Genomic DNA, 7,166 nt, shown 5'->3' on the forward strand with positions numbered 1-7,166 from the left:
AAAGATGGAGGTTTGGTTGAATGAATATTAGTTTTCACATGTCCCCATAAAAAGAAACCCAATGGAGTCCACTCTGGCGAACGTGGAGGCCAGGAAAATGGTCCACATCTCCTAATCCATCTGTTAGGGAATTTCTCTCTCTCTCTCTCTTTTTTTTCTTTTTCAATTTTTGGCCAGGGCCGGGGTTTGAACACACCACCTCTGGTATATGTATGGGTCCAGCACCCTACTCCTTTGAGCTACAGGTGCTGCCCCTGTTAGGGAATTTCTCGTGTGGAAACGGTCTAACACAGAGAGCAAACACTGTATTCTCTATCAGTCCCAATTGTTCAAGCTGAGGATAAAGTAATTTTGCAGCATTTCTTAATAGCTATCGCCATTAACAATACTCCCTTCAGGAAAGAACGGCCCCATGACTCGACTTTTTCCCAAAGCACACCACACATTAACTTTGGGAGAATCTCTTTCTTGTTCAACAGACTCATGAAGACTTTTAGTTCCCCAAACATGGCAATTACACCTGTTGACCTTGCCTCTAATGTGGGATGTTGCTTCACAAGAGAACACTAAGTTACTCAAAAGTGTGTCTTCCAATTCTTATAAATTTGGGGGGATCTGTTTTATGGCTCAGGATGTGGTTAAAATTGGTACAGGATTGTTCCATAGGCACTTGAAAAGAATGAGCATTCTGTTGCTGTTGGGTGGGGTGATCTGGAAACGTTCACCGGGTCCTGTTGGTGGGTGGTAGTGTGCGGCTTTTCTTTGTTGTCTAGCTAAAGGTTCTTCAACATGTTGGTCTTATAGAAATAACTTTCGATTTCATCAATAACATAAAAAGGGTTGGGTGTGGTGGCTAATACCTGTAATCCTAGCACTCTGGGAGGCCAAAGTGGGAGTATCCTTTGAGCTCAGGAGTTGGAGATCAGCCTGAGCAAGAGCGAGACCCTGGCTCTACTAAAAATAGAAAATTTAGCCAGGCATTGTGGTGGATGCCTAGAGTCCCAGCTACTCAGGGGTCTGAGGCAGGAGGATTGCTTGAACTCAGGAGTTTGAGGTTGTTGTGAGCTAGGCTGAGACCAAGTCACCCTGGGGCAACAAATAAGCCAAATAATATATTATATTATGTTTATAACATAACATAAAGGCCAGCGTGAGGGAGGGGCCGTGGACATAAACCAAAGGGTGAGGTTTTAGTTCAGCTATAGTTCCTCTTAATTGTTTATTTCTGGTTTGAAATAAATGAATGAATAGAGGGTTTTTATTTAACTATAATGTTTATAACAGTTCAAAGTAATTCAGGTAAGAGTGATTTCACTGCCTATGAGCCCTGGCAAGGGAAAGCCAATGACTTATCAGTACCCCCTGGAAAAAACAACCCCACAGTTACCAGCTAAAATACAATCCACACTCAGGTGCTGGTACTCAGGGGAAACAAGTCTCCTCTGCAACTGGGATCTATAACCACACCACTCTCCTCTCACAAAAATCAGAAGGGAGGAGCCAGAAAGAATAAACAGAATAAGCACAACCACAACCCCCACACAAGCAGCGCTGAGAAATTACAAAGCCCCAGCAGGCTGGTGGAGCTTGGGGGTGCCCTGGTTTATTCTGTGGTTGCCACCACTGGGCAGGGCCTGGAGCTGACACTAACTCTGAACCATATGAGGGTGGAAGGCACTACACTGGCCCTCATAGCCTGCCGGCCTTTCTAACCAGGAATGCAGCAGGATGTTATATTTAAATGCCAAACACTGTAAATCATCTCAGCGACACTTTAGTTTGGATGAGATGACTTTCCTGGTGTAACTAATTGCTTGAATATCTCCAGACAGACGTACTCTTTACAGACATTTATGCTGTCCTCTTTTTATAACTTTATTTCATTTTCTGTTCATTTCTGGTGTTGACTCAAAGGGCCTTTATCACCTCGTGCTGATAATCTGTGCTTTATGGCTGCTGGTGTGATTGGGAGCAGTTGAAGCCGCGTGCAATAATACACACATATAAATATTTGAACAGGAAAAAGAAGGTCTGTCTGATGTAGGCCAAGGAAGAAATGCATTTAAACAAATAATGCCACTAGAGGGACCTTGACTCTGAACCGGGACTCGGCAAGGTCAGACTTGGAAGGGCATCCTAGCCTCGTTCTACTATCAGTGGGCACCAGGTGCCATTGCCGACTTTCAAAGCCAGGTCCTTCCAGGGTGCTGAGCTGGCGTGTGTATGACGTCATTGTCACGGCTGGCATATTTGGCCAGGATCACTAAAATAATTCCCTTTGAGAAGAATAAATTTGCTTTTGCAGAGAGTTAAAGACTGGAGAGGTTTTAATTAGTTTACCCGGCCTTTGCATTTGGTCACCAAACGTTACTGCAGAGTTCAAAGAGCATGATGTGATGTGCCTCCTTTGCCCATTTTTGCACAGAGGGACCTTTCCCCCTTTAGCGCCTCCTGTGAATAGTTGGAAATGAGTGCGAAGTGACATTCAACTCCGAGAGCAAGAGCACCAGGAAGCAGAGCTGGAGGCAAACAGAGCAGCTCATTGCACCAGGCATAGCTGGTGCTGTCCGCGGTTGTCCCTGACAGCGTGGCCAACGCGGAACCACCTGTGTTTGCTCACTAGCTTTCCCCAATCTGCGAGAAAATGGCCTGGCCGGTCACATGGCAGCCAGATAGGCCAGGCACCACGGGAAGACAAAAGCCGGAGCTTTTAGCAGAGTTAATCATTAATGCGCCTTTTCTTTGTCCCATTCAGGAGTGCTGACAGGGCTTTGATAGCCTGTATTTGCCGTCAGCCGGCTGCAGGCAGAGCCAGGTACTAATGAGGCCGGCTCCGGGCTCCCTCCAGCACCCACTGGCAGACCTGGGCCCGCACCTGAGTCCTGCCTGCCTCCTGCCCACCCCAGGGTGCCCCCCACTTCTTCTGGCCTTGTTCTGATTGAACACCCCCGCCCCAACCTGGAACCCTGCAGGCTTCTGCAAGTTATCTGTGTGAGTCCAGCAAAGCAAGTATTAGAAATGTGTGATTATAAAAGGCCACAATCCCCCCTTGTTTTCTTTCCCCAAACCAGGGGGGAAAACGCAAAGCTAAACTGAATGTTTTTTATTTGCTTGGATATAGACCAAGGGGTAGATGATTTTGGCCTAACAGCAATGGGGTGTTTTCTTCCCAAAATTTAGTTTAGAGAGCCCCCCATGAGCGTATTCTGATAGTTCCGCTGAGCGATTGGAAGGGGTGACCCCACGGCTCTCTGTGTTCATGGAAAGCCCCAGCGGCATAGCCTTAGCAATATGCGTAGCTCGAGTGTCAATGTGACTGGAGTTGGGGTGAGAGGGAGCCACATGAACAGCTCCCTGATACCCCTTCCCTTATGTGGCTCTGAGACGCTGCGTCCTGCCCTTCACGGGGCAGGAGACCTTCCTACTCTCCGCCTTTCTGCATTTGCACCAACGTGCTGGAAACGCTCTTCAGCCTCATTCTGCCTCCGCAGCCGCCTGGAAAACGCCAGCTGGCCCGGCAGGTCTAGACCACAGTGCCACCACCTTTCACGGGCAGTTGGAAACAAGCAAGCAGAGTGCGTCTTTGAAACGTGACTTATAGAAGGACAGAAATTTTAAAGTCTTGGGTTATGAAAGAGCAGAGCTTTTTTCTAGGAATTAGATATATGAAAACTGCTAACTATTGATGATGGGCCAGGCGAGTGAAGACCACGCTGAAGGCAGGGCACAGCTTCATGTCCCTCATCTCCCTCTGGCCAGAGGGAAATTACCTTTAATGATATTATCCAATTGAGTTTTACAACATCTAGAGCACACTGGGTGATGACAACTTTTATTACCATCTTTTTTTTTAACAGATGAGGAAGTGAAAGTTGGCCGAGTGACTTGGTCATTTGGAGCTGTGACAACAGACAGATGGGGAGAGTCCCAAAGGCACCAGCTGGGTGACCACAGTCCCAGGGCAGACACGCTGCTCACCACTGCAGGCCACTTCCTGCATCTGCAGGCTGGTTCCTTCTTAAGGAGATTGTTCATTCTCCCTCAAATTATTGGGCACCTACTGTGTGCCACAGAGCCCTTGGTTCTAGAGGGAACAAAGGTGGATGCAACATGCTTCCTGCCACAGAAAGAAGCTTGGAAGACGCCACATGGACCACAAATAAACAGGCCAAGAGGAAAGCAGGCTGTGCGGAGAGACGCTGCAGGGCTCACACCCTGCAGAGCTCTGCTTCACACCGGGCTCACACCCTGCAGAGCTCTGCTTCACACCGGGCTCACACCCTGCAGAGCTCTGCTTCACACCTGACACCTTCAGAGGAAAGGAAAGCCAGTGATGTCAGAGGCCTGCATGCTAGAATGTGGGGAGCATCCAGTCCAGATAATGTTATCAGCTTTCACATAATGAGCAGCTCTGGGGGGTCATCAGCTTCGAGTTTTTAAAGTGCTCTTCATACAGGAAGCATGAGCAAATTGAATGGCCTGTGTATTCCATTTGATCACAGTCTCATCAACCATCCCCTGGTACAGAAGGTTAGAGTTGACTATACTACTAAAAACACACCTCTGTTCCTCATCGTGTGCACTGGGTCTAGAACACAACCTTTGGGTTTGAAAGGAGGTAAAGCTGCTGGCTAAGCACGCATTCAACCAAATATATTTCAATGCTCCCAAAATAGATAAAATAGAAAAGTATTTTGTTATTTTGGGGGCAAAATTATCTGAATCACTCATTGGAATAACCAGCAATTAAATGACCATTTGGGGACAGATAATGCAGGTCACGTTAAGATATCGACAGTGACACACTGAAGTTAGTCCTATCGACATTCTCCTGTAATTGTTAAAGCAGATTAAATCAGGACAGAAAGATGACTGTATGTCAGTACAGTCTCATTTCCTGGGCTCTTAGTTTAGAAGACCCGAAAGGCAGCCCCAAAGTCAAGAGTTTGAGTGCAGTTTATATGGAAGGTGATCCCAGGACTCAGCAAGGGACAGGAGAGGTAAGATGAGGGAGCAACCACCGAGAGTGTGTTAATGATCGGGACACCACGGTGGGTGACTGGACTCCGCCATGCAGGGAGCACACTGACCCCTGTGTGCCCCACTGCAGGGTGTCCCTCTGGGGAAGGGGCCTGTGTTATTTGTCCCACCCTTCACCACTGAAGGGTCCCTTATGAGGGGTCAGCTCCCCATGCTCTGACTGCTCCACCCACTGGAGCATGTTCTCTGGTCAGAGAATACCCTCAGTCCTGGGAGCCTTCCCTATGGTGGGGTGGGAGGGCATCTGCAAGCAACTTCTGATGGGCTGAGGGGATAATACGGCAAAGCTTCAAGGCTTACACTGAAGGGGAAGCGGCTGGAAGAGAGGAGGCCCGTGCATGGGGCTGACTGAGACCCGCGCAGTTGGTAAGCACAACCTCTGTGATGGACAACCCTCAATGCAGAAAAAAAGATGCTACTGTGTGGATGAGCTGCAGTCCCTCCTCGTGCCTGTGGGCAATGTGGGCATCCTCTAGCGTGGAGAGACAAGTCCACAGGACCCAGGGGCAGCAGACGTCCTTGGCTTTACTTGACAGCACAAGACAGCCATTAGCAGCTTGGGCAGCTCCCACCATAAAGGGCTTGCATGTGCCTCACTGGACAGTCACTGTCCCCACAGTCTGGGAGCTCAGGTGGGCTGACTGTGGTCACACTGAAAGTGCAGTAAATGCATTTGTTTATTCGTGTTAGCTGCACATGTAGTGTTGATTCTTAAAGCCTCTTTGTTCAAAGTGATTTTTATAGATTCTATCCAACTGATCCAGCTCATGCCTTAGAGCAGTGGTTCTCAAAGTGTGGTCCTTGCACCGGCAGTATGACCGTCACCTCCTCAAAACTTATTGGAAGTGCTGATCATCGAGCTCTTCCTACACCCACTCCAACTGGAAGCCATGCTGCAGGCCCAGGACATGGGTAACCATCTGGCGGGTAACAAGCCCAGTGGAGGATCCCCCAGCCTGCTAACACCTAAGAGCCCCTAGTACTTAGGGGACCTTAGTTTACAGACCTCTGCCCTCTAACCCCCACCTTCCTCAGCTTGAAATGGTATAAATTTTAAGACACTACATCAAGTTAGTAACAGCTTTCCAGAATGGGGGGAGGGCATCTTGATGGTATGAAAAAAATCGTGAAAATACAAAATCCATGCATCTGGGAAATGCGAAAACACAGACACTGTGCTCTGCTTCTAACAACCCTGATTCCCTCTCTGCCTGTTCCTCACAGAAAGGTCGTGCATGTGTCTCTTCCACATCCTCTGTGACTCAATCAAGGCCACAGGGTCAGAAGGACTTACAGGGGAGGGGCATAGAATCCACGTGAGGTCAACTGTGCACTGCACAGGCAGGAGGGAAACTCTGGGAAGGGGCTCGCCTCAAGCGTGCCACGCCACCCTGCAGGCACACACGCCCTCCCCCAGTCCCCGAGCCTCTCAGCAGGTAAGGGGCCCACCCCTGTGTTCTAGAAAGGTGTACGGCACATAGCGGATTTACGGGCTAACATGGTGCTTCTCCTGGTGTTCAAGTTCCCCTGAGTATCCAGTTATCCATCCTTACTCCTCGGAGTCACGGAGAGCAGGAGTGTCAGTCACTAGCGTGGCCCCTTCTGATGGGCTTTTTAGGATGATTCAACCACACACACTGCAGGCTGGATTCTACAGGAAGCAGATGCTGAGATGGGAACCATCAGGCGGTTTATTAGGGAGTGGGGTGGAACTCCCGGTCAGAGGGAAGGGAAGAAAGAGATTGGGCAGATAGTGGCCCAAAAGGCCCTCCCTGGCCCTATGGGGATTTCTGGTTGTCTTTTGGGGAGATTGCCTTTTGGGGTGAGGAGTCCTGGCGTTTATATCTCAGTGTTGATTAGAACCAGCATGATAAAACCCTGGAAAGGAGCATGGCCTTGGCCAGGCAGTGTTCTTCAGCAGCTGGGGAATACACCCTCCAGCCCTGGAGAGGAGCTCCCTGGACACAGCCTGCCGTGATGCGTCCTGGTGTGCAGCACGGGGACAGCCTTGCCCATGGACTTTGGGACTCACTCTTTCAGAAGAGGGACCCCTCCCCGTATCCTGGCTTCACTTAGGATCTTAGACAGATTATCAGATTTCTACTCTTATTAAAAAAAAAAAAAAA

This window comes from Otolemur garnettii, unplaced genomic scaffold (genome assembly GCF_000181295.1).
Source record: "Otolemur garnettii isolate 467f Iridium unplaced genomic scaffold, OtoGar3 scaffold00136, whole genome shotgun sequence".
Taxonomy (NCBI): domain Eukaryota; kingdom Metazoa; phylum Chordata; class Mammalia; order Primates; family Galagidae; genus Otolemur; species Otolemur garnettii.